The sequence below is a fragment of the Schistocerca cancellata genome, chromosome 2, assembly GCF_023864275.1.
Source record: "Schistocerca cancellata isolate TAMUIC-IGC-003103 chromosome 2, iqSchCanc2.1, whole genome shotgun sequence".
In the NCBI taxonomy this organism is placed as follows: domain Eukaryota; kingdom Metazoa; phylum Arthropoda; class Insecta; order Orthoptera; family Acrididae; genus Schistocerca; species Schistocerca cancellata.
This window is the reverse complement of record NC_064627.1, coordinates 180,186,599-180,203,029: the sequence shown is the minus strand read 5'-3', so window position 1 is coordinate 180,203,029 and position 16,431 is coordinate 180,186,599.

Below are 16,431 nucleotides of genomic sequence, written 5' to 3'. Positions count from 1 at the left end.
TTTCATGGTAGCCACTTATTTTTTGCTAGCCAGCCCGTAGGCTTCGAACTGAGCGAAACCACCGCTGTACTACAAAAGAAAAGTGAACAGAGAGCAATAAAATGAACAGTCACTGGAGGTGCTGAATCTCGAACGCAATTATTAAATGCACGGTCAATAATATTTGTTGAAGTGAAACGAATATATAACGTTGTTGGGGGACAGTTTCAGAGAAGGCTGTCCACGTAACACATATCCACTTGTATGTACATACTGTTTATAACTAAGAATTTTCTATTGTTTTCTGTTCTTAACACCCAAGCGGAAATTAGTTTACGAATAGCTCTCATAATTTACAAACTTTATGTCTTGTCATCACTTATATGTTTTCTGTCTCTTTTAATCCTTTTAGACCTGATCTTTTTCTGGACGGAGGAAAATTGTTCTTTACTCTGTAATGCTCTTAAGTTATTTTTTAAAATGATTTTAGTTGCAACATTCTTAGAAAAAAATGTAAAGGGCTTTCAAAATATACTTTTTGCAATTTACTTTTTATACACTAAAATATTTAATTTTGAAAAACTCACTGTTAAAATAAATAAACTGTTCATTCGCTGATCGCCATGCAAAATAACAACAATAATGTTCAGTTATACAGTGGAATGTAACTAACCTTCCTCTTCCGCATATTCTGGCAGTTACAAGCTGCACATTGACCCGGCAGGGTAGCCAAGAGCGCTAACGCGCTGCTTACCAGACTCGGCTAAGCGCGCCGGCCCCAGATCGAATCCGCCCAGCAGATTAACGACGAGGGCTGGTGCGCTGTCCAGCCTGGATGTGGTTTTTAGGCGGTTTTCCTCATCTCGCTTAGTGAATACTGGGCTGGTCCCCCTGTTCCACCTTAGTTACATTGCTTGCAGACATCTGAACACATTTGCACTATTCCATGGATTCCACTAGATGCTGACAGATGGGGTTCACTAATTCCTTCCAGGGGGTATGGGGTGAAGACAGTAAGGGCATCTGGCCACCTCTTAACATTAACATGCCACATCCGATTAACGAGCAGACCCCGCAAGTCGGGATAAATGCTTGTATTGTATTGTGAGTGAACCGGGGCCTAGAAACGATACAGAGGCTCTGTCCCCGCCGCAGCGGTCCACAACCCCATGACGACTACCGCAGTCCACTTCACCCCTCCGCCGCCCCACACCGAACCCAGGGTTATTGTGAGGTTCAGCCCCTGGTTGACCCCCCCAGGGAACGTCTCACACCAGATGAGTGTAACCCCTATGTTTGTGTGGTAGAGTAATGGTGCTGTACGCGTACATCGAGAACTTGTTTGCGCAGCAATCGCCGACATAGTGTAACTGAGGCGGAATAAGGGGAACCAGCCCTCATTCACCGAGGCAGATGGAAAACCGCCTAAAAACCATCCACAGACTGGCCGGTTCACCGGAGCTTGACACAAATCCGCCGGGTGGATTCGTGCTGGGGACCAGGCATTCCTTCCTGCCCGGAAAGCCGTGAGTTAGATTCAAATGGGTCAAATGGCTCTGGGCACTATGGGACTCAACATCTGAGGTCATCAGTCCCCTAGAATGTAGAACTACTTAAACCTAACTAACCTAAAGCCATCACACACATCCATGCCCGATGCAGGATTCGAACCTTCGACCATAGCGGTCGCTCGGTTCCGGACTGAAGCGCCTAGAACCGCTCGGCCACAGCGGACGGCCGTGAGTTAGACCGCACGGCCAACATGGCGGGCCATTGCTACATTAACTTGTTGATATTTTTATCATGATACCGAATAGTTGGCAGCACTTGTGCATGATAAAAAGGTTGAACAATCACAAAAGTGTACATGTGGCTTCCGTTGGGGAAAAATATTTTTCTTGCAACAAAGGCACAGTAATAGTTAATATACACAATCGAAGCCAGAGGATCTGACACGTTTAAGTTACTTCTATATTGTTGCTATTATTATTATTGTCTAGCGTTGAGATGGAAGTATAAAAGTAAGACCACACTACGATTGGAGTTATTACATCTTTATGACTTGTTTAACAGGTGGACATGCTAGAGATACAATTCTGCTTAATAATATGTTGCCAGACCATGAGGGGAAAGCTTCATGAACTATATCCAGCAGTGTGAATGGACGCCGGCCGAAGTGGCCGTGCGGTTACAGGCGCTGCAGTCTGGAACCGCAAGACCGCTACGGTCGCAGGTTCGCATCCTGCCTCGGGCATGGATGTTTGTGATGTCCTTAGGTTAGTTAGGTTTAACTAGTTCTAAGTTCTAGGGGACTAATGACCTCAGCAGTTGAGTTCCATAGTGCTCAGAGCCATTCAAAGTGTGAATGGACTAAAGATGTCGTTCGGACCGCAGGTATGGTTACGAATTTCGGAATGTAACAGTTCTCAGTATGGCGAGTTTGATTCATTCTAATCTTCCCCAACACTGAGAATTACTGGGGCAGTAGATAAGTGGCTTAACAACTTTTAATACTGTAGCACAATCTGTTAATACCATTAAAGTTAATATCTTCGAAGAAATGATGAATCGTGGAAAATGTTTTTTGAATTTGTGTATCATTTTCTGTAACCACAGCACATTCCACAGTTACCCATCTTAACCAATAAATTTCGCTTGCATTCCAGCAGCAATATCATTCATGCTATTTTATAACAAAAGGGAACTGAATTGCAACAGTAAATCATTAATTGCTCTGGTACTCAAAAGCACACGTCAAACAGCTTACGAAAATTTCGTTGTGTTTTGCGCATGTCTGGACTAATACATTTTCGTTCTTAAAGGTGATGCTCCTCAACCAGTGTTATTAAATTCGATTACTATAGCTGCGCTCCGTTTTCTATATATAACTGTAAATAATTTAAACTGCGATTTCACTTAAAGATGAATATCGAACTGGCAAGTATTCTAAACAACGGCTATTCACATCCCCATCCAGTCCTTCACAGTTAGGTTTTCATTGGTTTCCGCAAGTCGCATAAGACAAATGTCGTGATGTTTCCTTCGAAAACGACTCGTCACTTTTCTTCTCCATCCATTTCCAAGGCGAGGTTATGCTCTGTCTCTAACGACCGTGTCGTCGACGGGACCGTGAAACTATAATCATCATTTATTCTTAAGCTATGAACCTGATGTGTTACTGTGGATCAGATGGATGCCATTTAACTTACGAAAAGTATCGGTTTTAATCGCTAGCTATTCACACAGTTTACACCCAGTGGCATTATTAACCTACACTCCTGGAAATTGAAATAAGAACACCGTGAATTCATTGTCCCAGGAAGGGGAAACTTGATTGACACATTCCTGGGGTCAGATACATCACATGATCACACTGACAGAACCACAGGCACATAGACACAGGCAACAGAGCATGCACAATGTCGGCACTAGTAAAGTGTATATCCACCTTTCGCAGCAATGCAGGCTGCTATCCTCCCATGGAGACGATCGTAGAGATGCTGGATGTAGTCCTGTGGAACGGCTTGCCATGCCATTTCCACCTGGCGCCTCAGTTGGACCAGCGTTCGTGCTGGACGTGCAGACCGCGTGAGACGACGCTTCATCCAGTCCCAAACATGCTCAATGGGGGACAGATCCGGAGATCTTGCTGGCCAGGGTAGTTGACTTACACCTTCTAGAGCACGTTGGGTGGCACGGGATACATGCGGACGTGCATTGTCCTGTTGGAACAGCAAGTTCCCTTGCCGGTCTAGAAATGGTAGAACGATGGGTTCGATGACGGTTTGGATGTACCGTGCACTATTGAGTGTCCCCTCGACGATCACCAGTGGTGTACGGCCAGTGTAGGAGATCGCTCCCCACACCATGATGCCGGGTGTTGGCCCTGTGTGCCTCGGTCGTATGCAGTCCTGATTGTGGCGCTCACCTGCACGGCGCCAAACACGCATACGACCATCATTGGCACCAAGGCAGAAGCGACTGTCATCGCTGAAGACGACACGTCTCCATTCGTCCCTCCATTCACGCCTGTCGCGACACCACTGGAGGCGGGCTGCACGATGTTGGGGCGTGAGCGGAAGACGGCCTAACGGTGTGCGGGACCGTAGCCCAGCTTCATGGAGACGGTTGCGAATGGTCCTCGCCGATACCCCAGGAGCAACAGTGTCCCTAATTTGCTGGGAAGTGGCGGTGCGGTCCCCTACGGTACTGCGTAGGATCCTACGGTCTTGGCGTGCATCCGTGCGTCGCTGCGGTCCGGTCCCAGGCCGACGGGCACGTGCACCTTCCGCCGACCACTGGCGACAACATCGATGTACTGTGGAGACCTCACGCCCCACGTGTTGAGCAATTCGGCGGTACGTCCACCCGGCCTCCCGGATGCCCACTATACGCCCTCGCTCAAAGTCCGTCAACTGCACATACGGTTCACGTCCACGCTGTCGCGGCATGCTACCAGTGTTAAAGACTGCGATGGAGCTCCGTATGCCACGGCAAACTGGCTGACACTGACGGCGGCGGTGCACAAATGCTGCGCAGCTAGCGCCATTCGACGGCCAACACCGCGGTTCCTGGTGTGTCCGCTGTGCCGTGCGTGTGATCATTGCTTGTACAGCCCTCTCGCAGTGTCCGGAGCAAGTATGGTGGGTCTGACACACCGGTGTCAATGTGTTCTTTTTTCCATTTCCAGGAGTGTATTTTACGAGGTACTATTGGTTTTTAAAATCTTCTCTGCACACTTAGCAAGTGGTATTACCATTTACAATGCTATCTGTGTTCTTTTATATACGCATTACACAAATGTGAGTGATAATGCCCTTTTGTATCGGAATCAAAATGTTCAAATGTGTGTGAAATCTTATGGGACTTAACTGCAAAGGTCATCAGTCCCTAAGCTTACACACTACTTAACCTAAATTATCCTAAGGAAAAATATACACCCCCATGCCCGAGGGAGGACTCGAACCTCCGCCGGGACCTGTGTTGGAATCTGATGGCAGGTTGTGCTCGTACTGCGTGTAAATGTCGTCTGTTGCGACTTGCATAATGTGTACATCGTATGTCACGATTTGCGTAACGCAGAAATTATATGTATTTTCGCTATCAAATTAACTACTTTGATTATTAAATGTTAATGCTGTGGCATTATTTTACAAGCGTACCACGTATCAGGTAAGAGCTTGTAATACGATCGTGGTACAATGTGATTGCTATATGGTTAGCTGATTCCTCCCTAGTGGATATTACAGGATAATTCCAAGATCGGGCTAAAACTTTCTTGAAACAGGATACGTTTCCAGCAAAATTACACAGCAGCGCAAACTGTCAGGATGCCTACGGCATGAACTGACGAATTATTTCTGAAATATTTTCTGCGATTTTCCGACAGCTATATAACTGTTTTTATGGTATACATGATTCAGCAGGTACCTCTTTCTTTAATTTTATTTTTTTCTTAGGACACGATATAGAAAGTTACTCTACTTCGAACGCCACACCATCTTCATAGCGAGATGTCATGATATTCGGTTTTCGGCAAATTTCTCTTATTTGCCTGTTGATGTTCTTGCTGTATTTTAATGATGTGCTGTTTGTTTGAATTATGAGACAGAATTAGTCATATATGCACATGATGCAAGCAATATATCCAAGTCAAACAAACAAGTATGAACATGCAAAATAGGAAATTATGTTTCTGTTGCTATTAACTAGTCTTACACAAATGAGATGGCTTTAAAATCCGAGAAAACGCAGATTACCCAGTTTTTATATTTACAAAAGTAGGCCTACGAAATCTTTTGTGTATATATTGTGTGTGACAACAGACCGTGGCAGAAGAGAATTGATGTAGCTGAGAGTTAGTAACGGCGCAAATATGGGCTCTGGCGCCGCGAGTATGAGTGCAGCAATTTTTTTGTGATTGCCAGACGCACTGCCAAGTTACAAGAGCCACAGTACGCTGGTTGCTTAAAACGACGCTTGGAGAGAAATAAAAGAAAGAGTAATCGTTCGTCCACAGCTAGTGTGAGGTGTATTTGCACCAGAACATGAACTATAACATGAAATTATGGAACATATCTGAAGGCATCCAAAACTGGAAGATGAAACAGCTTCAGAATATTGACTCTGTCAAAGGCTTGACTGTGTTTTGTGTGGTGTCACCGCCAGACACCACACTTGCTAGGTGGTAGCATTTAAATCGGCAGCGGTCCGTTATTATACGTCGGACCCGCGTGTCGCCACTATCAGTGATTGCAGACCGAGCGCCGCCACACGGCAGGTCTAGTCTAGAGAGACTCCCTAGCACTCGCCCCAGTTACACAGCCGGCTTTGCTAGTGATGGTTCACTGTCTACATACGCTCTCATTTACCGAGACGCCAGTTCAGCATAGCCTTCAGCTACCTCATTTGCTACGACCTAGCAAGGCGCCATATTCAGTTACTATTCTTAACAGATAATATTGTGAATCATGTACCGTCAAGAGCGACGTTCATCATTAATGGATTAAAGTTAAGTATCAAACTACTTACGTCCGCTTTCTGAATTCTATGTCCTTGTTATGTTCCAGAACTCACGTCAGTATAGTTCTCCCCTCCTCACGCCAGCGTGCGTGAGCTAAAGCGCGTGCATTTCGGCCTCCTCTAGTAACACGGTGTTGGCTCTTCTGCCAACACTACATTTTGTGTAATTTAGACATTGTATTTTCTGTGTGATATTTAATTACAATTTCATAGCAATATCAAAAGTCACGATTACTTGGAACAGGAGCCATGTTCTGTATTCCGAGTGTCACATTATGGTTGCTACATTTTAACATCATGGAAGAAAATTATTTAGCAAGAAAGCGAAAGCAAATTTTTTCTTGAGTTTGAAGGTTCATGTGGTTGCTAATTAATTAAAGACTTTACTTAAAGTCTGAATACAACAGCCGGCCGGAGTGGCCGAGCGGTTCTAGGCGCTACAGTCAGGAACCGCGAAACCGCTACGGTCGCAGGTTCGAATCCTGCCTCGGGCATGGATGTGTGTGATGTCATTAGGTTAGTTAGGTTTAAGTAGTTCTAAGTTCTAGGGGACTGATGACCACAGCAGTTAAGTCCCATAGTGCTCAGAGCCATTTGAACCATTTGAATACAACAAAAACAACTAATTTTTATAGGAAACATTGAAAAGAACTGAAACTTCCTGGCAGATTAAAACTGTGGTCCGGACGAGACTCGAACTCGGGACCTTTGTTTTTCGCGAGCAAGTGCTTTTTTTTTCTTTGCATTTTGTTCGGTATTGCTCGTTGCGTTTGGCCTGCGCTATCGCCACAAGACATCCACTCACGTTGATCGTTGATTCCTTTACTCTGACCGAACACGCTGAGCTACCGTGCGGGTCATCCGTCTGAGCTACAGAAGCACGATCGCGCCCCGTCTCCACAGCTTTACTTCTGGCACTACCTCGCCTCCTACCTTCCAAACTTCACAGAAGCTCTCTCGCAAGGTTCACAGGAATTCCAGCCTTCGTCGCTGATGAACAGCAGTCAGCATGGGTGCGTGAAATAGGCGCCTGCTGCGGAGACCCATACGCAGCAGAGTTCGCTGAAAGATCATTGAGGAGTCACTGGCGGTAGCCCATTGGTTCATAGGCCGATCAGTTGCTTAACAGTTGAACATCTATTCGCCGATACACATCTCCACAGGCATCGCTCACCCCCTTATCTATGACGTGTGGTGCACTGCACTTGCCTCGGCTCCGGTTTTGGATAGGACCATATTGCAATGCACGGTGTGTTTTAACCAGGACGGCAAGGAATATTACAAGCTTACCCGTTTCGGAAATGCTTTCACTCTTGGCTCGAAATCCGTATCACGCCCTTTTAACGTCAGATACATCACTAGGTTTCAGCATTACGACAAGGACTGCACTGCTTTCCGCCTATCCCCGATACGCTAGTGCTAGTGCTGCCACCTGCCGTCTATGAGCGGTTATTGCACGCTGTCCGCAGCTCGTGGTCGTGCGGTAGTGTTCTCGCTTCCCACGCCCGGGTTCACGGGTTCGATTCCCGGCGGGGTCAGGGATTTTCTCTGCCTCGTGATGACTGGGTGTTGTGTGATGTCCTTAGGTTAGTTAGGTTTAAGTAGTTGAAAGTTCTAGGGGACTGATGACCATAGATGTTAAGTCCCATAGTGCTCAGAGCCATTTGAACCATTTATTGCACGCTGACGTCGAATTTACGTAGGTTGGAAAGTAACTAGTGGCAACACTGCTGTGGAGACACTATGCAATGGAATCTACTATTGTCACTGATAGCACACGTTATTGACTTACCTACCTTATCTCCGAGAAAATGGACTCGCCAGTCCCACGTCACCGGCGTGCGCACAATGGGGGGAAACACAGTCACTTGTGAGCGAACGGTCTAACGTAACGGTGTCAATATGTTTTCGAAACAGAAACCGCGGCGTTGGATCAAGATAGAATGTGCCAACATGATTAACGTAGAAGTAAGTATCCACCGAGTAGTGAAGCAACTCAAATCACTTAATAAAAGCAAGTCTTCTGGTACAGACTGTATACCAGTTAGGTTCCTTTCGGAGCATGCTGATGCATTAGCTCCATACTTAACAATCATATACAACCGTTCTCTCGGCGAAAGATCCGTACCCAAAAACTGGAAAGTTGCACAGGTCACACCAATATTCAAGAAGGGTAGTAGGAGTAATCCACTAAATTAAAGGCCCATATCGTTAAAGTCGATATGCAGCAGGATTTTAGAACATAAATTTTGTTCGAACATTATGAATTACTTCGAAGGAAATGGTCTATTGACACACAGTCAACATGGGTTTAGAAAACATCGTTACTGAGAAACACAACTAGCTATTTATTCACATGAAGTGCTGAGTGCTATTGACAAGGGATTTCAGATCGATACTGTATTCCTGGATTTCCGGAAGGCTTTTGACACTGTACCACACAATCACCTCGTAGTAAAACTGTGTGCTTATGTAATATCGTCTCAGTTGTGTGACTAGATTTGCGATTTCCTGTCAGAGAGGTCACAGTTCGTAGTAACTGACGTAAAGTCATCGAGTAAAACAGGAGTGTTTTCAGGCGTTCCCCAAGGTAGCGTTAGAGGACCTTTGCTGTTCCTTACCCGTATAAACGATTTGGGAGGCAATCTGAGCAGTCGTCTTCGGTTGTTTGCAGATGATGCTGTCGTTTATCGACTAATAAAGTCATCAGAAGATCAAAGCAAACTGCAAAACGATTTAGAAAAATATCTGAATGGTGCGAAAAGTGGCAGTTGACCCTAAATAACGAAAATTGTGAGATCATCCACTTGAGTACTAAAAGGAACTCGTTAAACTTCGGTTACACGATAAGTCAGTCTAATCTAAAAGCCGTAAATTCAACTTAATACGTAGGTATTACAATTACGAACAACTTAAACTGGAAAGAACACAGAAAATGTTGTGGGGAAGGCTAACCGAAGGCTGCGTTTTATTGGCAGGACGCTTAGAAAAAGTATCAGACCTACTAAGCAGACTGTCTACACTACGCTTGTCCGTCTTCTTTTAGAATACTGCTGCGCGGTTTGGGACCCTTACCAGGTAGGACTGACGGAGTACATCGAAAAAGTTCAAAGAAGGGCAGCACGTTTTGTATTATCGTAAAATATGGAGAGAGTGTCACAGAAATGATACAGGATTTGGGCTGGAAATCACTGAAAGAAAGGCGTTTTTCTTTGCGACGGAATCTTCTTACGAAATTTCAATCACCAACTTTCTCCTCCGAATGCGAAAATATTTTGTTGACACCGACCTACATAGGACGGAAGGATCACCATGATAAAATAAGGGAAATCAGAGCTCGTAAGGAAAGATATAGGTGTTCATTCTTTCCAAGCGCGATACGAGATTGGAATAATAGAGAATTGTGAAGGAGGTTCTATGAACCCTCTGCCAGGCACTTAAATGTGATTTTCAGAGTATCTATGTAGATGTATATGTCGTGCAGAAAGACAGTGTCATCGAGGTCCTCAAGAGGCGTTCTTTGATTCAGCATTGCCATACAGAACAGTGGCACGCTGGGTAAAAGTCTTCTACGAAGGTCGGCAAAGTGTGGCAGACGTGCATCGGGAATGTCGTGCTAGCGTCTCTGAAGAAGAAGTGCATGTTGTTGTCGCGTTAGTGGACAATAACTGACGCCATACGATTCGTGAGCTCACTCACGAAACCGGATAGCGCATACGACTCTGCTCCGCATCCTGATGGAACGCCTGGGAATGCGAAAAAATTGCACCACTATGGGTTCCGCATGAATTGACGGAAATGCAAAAATGGATGCGTTACGACGCTGCTTAGACGCACTTGGAGCGCTATGAGCGCGAAGAAGAGGCTTTCTTACGCCATATCATAGTACTGGATGAGACAAGTGCCACATCGTACGAGCCAAAACTGAAACGCCAATCCAACGAATGGCGTCATTACGGGTCGCCGCGAAAGTCGAAAGAGCGTCAGAGCCCCAGTATGGTGAAAGTTATGGTGGTTCTCGTGTACAACTCTGATGGTGTTATACTAACGCATTATGTTCCTCCACTGCAGACCGTCAATGCACAGTATTACTGTTAGTTTTTGGAGCATCACCTGTGACCAGCTTTGCTAAAGAAGCGGCGACACTTTCTGGGCAACCCACCCATCATTTTGTACGACAATGCGAGGGCGCATACTGCGCAAGGTACGGCTGCTCTGTTCGGTCCATGGGACTGAGAAGAACTGTACCATCCCCCATACTCCGCGGACTTAAGTCCTTGTGACTTTGATTTGATTCCGAAGGTGAAGGAACCACTTAGTGGCATTAGCTTCAGAACTGTTCCAGAGATTCGACAGGCAGTAGACCGCTCCATTCGCACCATCAACCGAATAGGCTCTGCTAGCGGTGTACTACGCCTTCCACATCGCTGGCAACGGGTTCTACACAACGTTGGTGACTACTTTGAAGGACAGTAACAGGTTTAAACACGTAACTCTTTTGTATAAATAGTTATCAATAAATAGTTGCCACTATTTAAGTTCCTACCCTCATTGGTGCGACTGGAGCGTCTATAACAACCAGCTCCACGGACGTCTGTGATTTATGCCGGATGGATTTCGCTTGGCCGCAGTCTCGTTCGGTGAACATGAAGCATAAGGAAAACAGAACGCGAATTTAGCTTCAACGCTAAATCGATAGAATGTATAGAATACGTATAGTTCGTTCTCATTACCGGGTGTTGTTGAAACGGGAGAAACAAGAGTGGCCCGTTGTACATTTTGTGGCACGACACAGTACGACCATTTCCTCTGTGGCAAACGCAGGCGCGGTTAGTGGCAGGAGGTATCGCCACTCTGCTTGAAATCAGAACAATTGTGAGGAGGCTGTTTAGGTTTTTATATTGGTAACGCCACGTAGCGCTCTGTATGAAAATCACTGGCTGTGCTGTGTGCAGTCTGTGGCTGGTTGGCATTGTTGTAATACTCGCTATTGTAGTGTTGGGCAGTTGGATGTGAACAGCGCGTAGCGTTGCGCAGTTGGAGGTGGGCCGCCAGCAGTGGTGGATGTGGGGAGTGAGATGGCAGAATTTTGAGAGCGGATGATCTGGACGTGTGTCCCTCAGAGAGTAAATTTGTAAGTCTGGATGTCATGAACTGATATATATATATATATATATATATATATATATATATATATATATATATATATATATATATGACTTTTGAACACTATTAAGGTAAATACATTGTTTGTTCTCTATCAAAATCTTTCATTTGCTAACTATGCCTATCAGTAGTTAGTGACTTCAGTAGTTAGAATCTTTTATTTAGCTGGCAGTATTGGCGCTCGCTGTATTGCAGTAATTCGAGTAACGAAGATTTTTGTGAGGTAAGTGATTCATGAAAAGTGTAGGTTATTGTTAGTCAGGGACATTCTTTTGTAGGGATTATTGAAAGTCAGATTGCGTTATGCTAAAAATATTCTGTGTCAGTTTATTGATGATCTGAATAATTAAAGAGAGAAATGTCTGTGCACGTTCAGTTTTGCTCAGCTGTTTGAAAATCAAAAAACGTTAGGGGTTTATCGGCACAATCATTCATAAATGTTTCCAAGGGGAGGTTTCATATATCGACCCCTTAGCCGAGAATACCTTACTGGTATCTTCTAATTTTTTCTTGTAGTTTGTGTAATTAGTGTAGCTTTTGTTTATTGAGAGCACGTAATTGTAGAGAGAATATCCTTTGTAGTTGCAGTCTTTCATTGTTGTACAGTGAAACAGTTGTGGCATGCATGTAGATTTGCACCAAGGTTTTCGTAGCTGCGCACCACCATGTAATGAATTAACAGACATTCAAAGTAGTAATTTGGTAATTGTGCATAGGGAAATGGACCAGGCGGCAAATAGTAGTGTAGACAGTGAAACAATTAGTGAACAGGGAAGCATTGTCGACCGATCGGTCGGCAACAGCTCGCCTCAGGAATCTGAAATGACAGGACAAAATTTTGCAAATACTGTAGATTCAGGTTTTGCGTCATTACCCGTTTCTCAGTCAAGTCACAACACATTTTCTGTTTTTCAGAATGCCGATAAGCGCACAAAGGAACAAGTTCCAGACACTAATACATTGTTATTGCAATTGATGTAACGAATGGAACAAAATAAGGAACGAACACAGCAACAGCTACAAAAGTTAGACACAATGGAACAAAATCTTCAAAAGTTAAACACAATTGAGCAAATGCCTGAACAAACTCGTAAAGATTTAACTGCTGAGTTACTTAAAAGCGAATCGAAATGTCAAAAAGTCTATAATGACGTAAAAACACAAATTTGTGAGCATTTCCAGCCTATTTTTTCGCGGCATGAAAATGCATTACAGAATCACGAAGCAGCCATAAAAGAACTGCAAACTGTTGTTCAGGAAAATCACGAGACCTTGAGGGCTAAAATTGACTGAGTTGCATCTACCAATTCGGTTACGCAACTTGCAAAAACTCAGGAAAACTTAAAGGACACAGTAGATACTCTGAAAATTGTTTCAGAATGAGACACGGAGGAAATTAGTTCATTATCAGAGAAAGTAGTCGAACTTTCGGATCAGCTAAATAATTTATCTACGAAGGTAGATGATAATCTGAATGACACAAGACCGGTAGTCTTTAACGACACAGAAGAGTACGAACAAATTAGGAAATTGAAACAAAACCAGAATCAAATTAATACACAGTACAAAAGAGAAATCCGGGAAGTACAAGATCAGTTGGCAATACAAGAATTACATACTTCTGAGGACACTCGCGCTCCAACACGGGAAGAGGGACTTAAAACATGGAAAAACGACACCAGCGTACTTCGCCGTGGCCTCGAAGACCCTACATGAATAACAGGCTTCCACTACCTAGAAGAACCTGGTGTTTACTCAACAGAATCCGATGTAGAAATGGAAGAACTAAGTTCTTCACGTACAAATTGGGACTCTCAGACTCCCCGATGTTCGACTGTGGAGCAGCAGAACAGCCTGTTGAACACATTGTAGAGGAATGTTCCAATACAGGTTTTAGTGGAGCCTGGAACGACATAATCAATGCCTCGCCAACAGCACTCGATTGAATAGACTCTCCGGATATCAGTTTTTGATATAATTAGTGACGATAACTCTTGCACATTCCTATTGTTATGCCCTCAGATTTTCACCTTTCGCCGCTCTCCATCGAACAACCTTCAAAGAAATTCCTTTACGGATGAAAATGCGCTCTGAACATGTCTCGACGAGTTTTTCGCTTCAAAACCACGTGATTTCTACAGTAGTGGAATCTACAAGTTTCACCAGGCTTGGCCGACAGTTGTAAATGTTGAAGGAGAATATATTGTTGGTGACTAATGTGTCTGTTATGTGTGGCTGTAATGTTCATTAAACTTACGGAAAAACGTTACTCACTTACGCACCAACCTAATAGTTTATGTAGTTCAATTAAATCCTGAACGAAGGGGGACTCAAGCGTTTCTATTCTCTGTAATACAGATTTAATCAGCAGAAACTGGCGACGTGTGTAGGTATGTAAGGTTACGTTTACTTTCGTTACCTGCAAAAATAAAACAGTTTGCGCGTATTAACGTTAGACTTTGTTCTGTCTTTGCTTCTTCGACATGTTGGTTAAATGGAAGACTGCAAAGGTGGATGGTGTGAAGATATAAACGACAGCCGCTTAATCGAAGGTCGTTCGTTTCAGTGAAACGACAAATTCCTGATCTAATGGTAGGCTGGTGGCTTGACACGCACTTGGGCAGAGATTAGTAAAAGCGGCCCCTACGCTATTCCCTGTGGAACCGGCAACCCGGAGTAGCCTCCGGTGTCCCGCCTTGATATACGTGTACACGATTTGCTACTCACGCGAATAATGGCTATCGGCATGCAGCCTGCTGGCGTGTTTAAAGCGTCCATCAGAAGTGCCGAGTCGTGTCCATCCGTCCCTGCGGGTGCGTATCACTTATATCCGGCGCACGTCTACAATCATTTTACGTTTCTGTAATCTATGCAAAACCTGTCCTCCTCCTCTCGACATGGCGACATTACTGGCTGGATGTAATCAACAACGTCCGTTGCATCGGAGTACAATTGCATAAGCGCATCAAAAGGTTACTGAAACGTATAAGAAATCACAAATAACGCGAAAGAGTGGCGCAAAATGTATTGTTGTAGTTGTTGTTTTTGTGGTCTTCGGTCCGGAGACTGGTTAGATGCCCCTCCCAATGCTATTTTATCTTCCAGAAGTCACTTCATCTCTTAATAACTATGGTACCGCTTATTAACTTGAGCCTGTTTGGTCTTCCCCCGCCACTCTTCCTACCTTCCCATCCACCCAAACACATACACGAATACTTTTCACCATTTCAGAATTAACTATAACTTGATGGCTCAGGTTGTGTGTAATCAATCCAACGCAATTGATTTAGCAACAATGACATATTGTCGACTGACATTAAGTGCCTGCCTGAGTAATTATCATCCTTATTTTCTTGCAACAACTACTACAAACTCATTTCAAATTGCAGTTACCCAAGTCAATCAGCCAGTGATCACCATTAGTCTACGTGCTCATGGTGTTAAAGGTGATGTACACTACTGGCCATTAAAATTGCTACACCACAAGGATGACGTGCTACAGACGCGAAATTTAACCGACAGGAAGAAGATCCTGTGATACACAAATCATTAGCTTTTCAGAGCATTCACACAAGGTTGGGCCGGTGGCGACACCTACAACGTGCTGACATGAGGAAAGTTTCCAACCGATTTCTCATACACAATCCGCAGCTGACCGGCTTTGCCTGGTGAAACGTTGTTGTGATGCCTCGTATAAGGAGGAGAAATGCGTACCATCACGTTTCCGACTTTTATAATGGTCGGGTTGTAGCCTATCGCGATTGTGGTTATCGTATCGCGACATTGCTGTTCGCGTTGGTCGAGATCCAATGACTGTTAGCAGCATATGGAATCGGTTGGTTCAGGATGGTAATACGGAACGCCATGCTGGATCCCAACGGCCTCGTATCACTAGCAGTCGAGATGACAGGTATCGTATCCGCATGGCTGTAGCAGATGGTGCAGCCACGTCTCGATCCCTGAGTCAACAGATGGGGACGTTTGCAAGACAAAAACCATCTACATCTACATCTACATCTACATCCATACTCCGCAAGCCACCTGACGGTGTGTGGCGGAGGGTACCTTCAGTACCTCTATCGGTTCTCCCTTCTATTCCAGTCTCGTATTGTTCGTGGAAAAAAGGATTGTCGGTATGCCTCTGTGTGGGCTCTAATCTCTCTGATTTTATCCTCATGGTCTCTTCGCGAGATATACGTAGGAGGGAGCAATATACTGCTTGACTCTTCGGTGAAGGTATGTTCTCGAAACTTTGACAAAAGCCCGTACCGAGCTACTGAGCGTCTCTCCTGCAGAGTCTTCCACTGGAGTTTATCTATCATCTCCGTAACGCTTTCGCGATTACTAAATGATCCTGTAACGAAGCGCGCTGCTCTCCGTTGCATCTTCTCTATGTCTTGTATCAACCCTATCTGGTACGGATCCCACACTGCTGAGCAGTATTCAAGCAGTGGGCGAACAAGCGTACTGTAACCTACTTCCTTTGTTTTCGGATTGCATTTCCTTAGGATTCTTCCAATGAATCTCAGTCTGGCATCTGCTTTACCGACAATCAACATTATATGATCATTCCATTTTAAATCACTCCTAATGCGTACTCCCAGATAATTTATGGTATTAACTGCTTCCAGTTGCTGATCTACTATTTTGTAGCTAAATGATAAAGGATCTATCTTTCTGTGTATCCGCAGCACATTACACTTGTCTACATTGAGATTCAGTTGCCATTCCCTGCACCATGCGTCAATTCGCTGCAGATCCTCC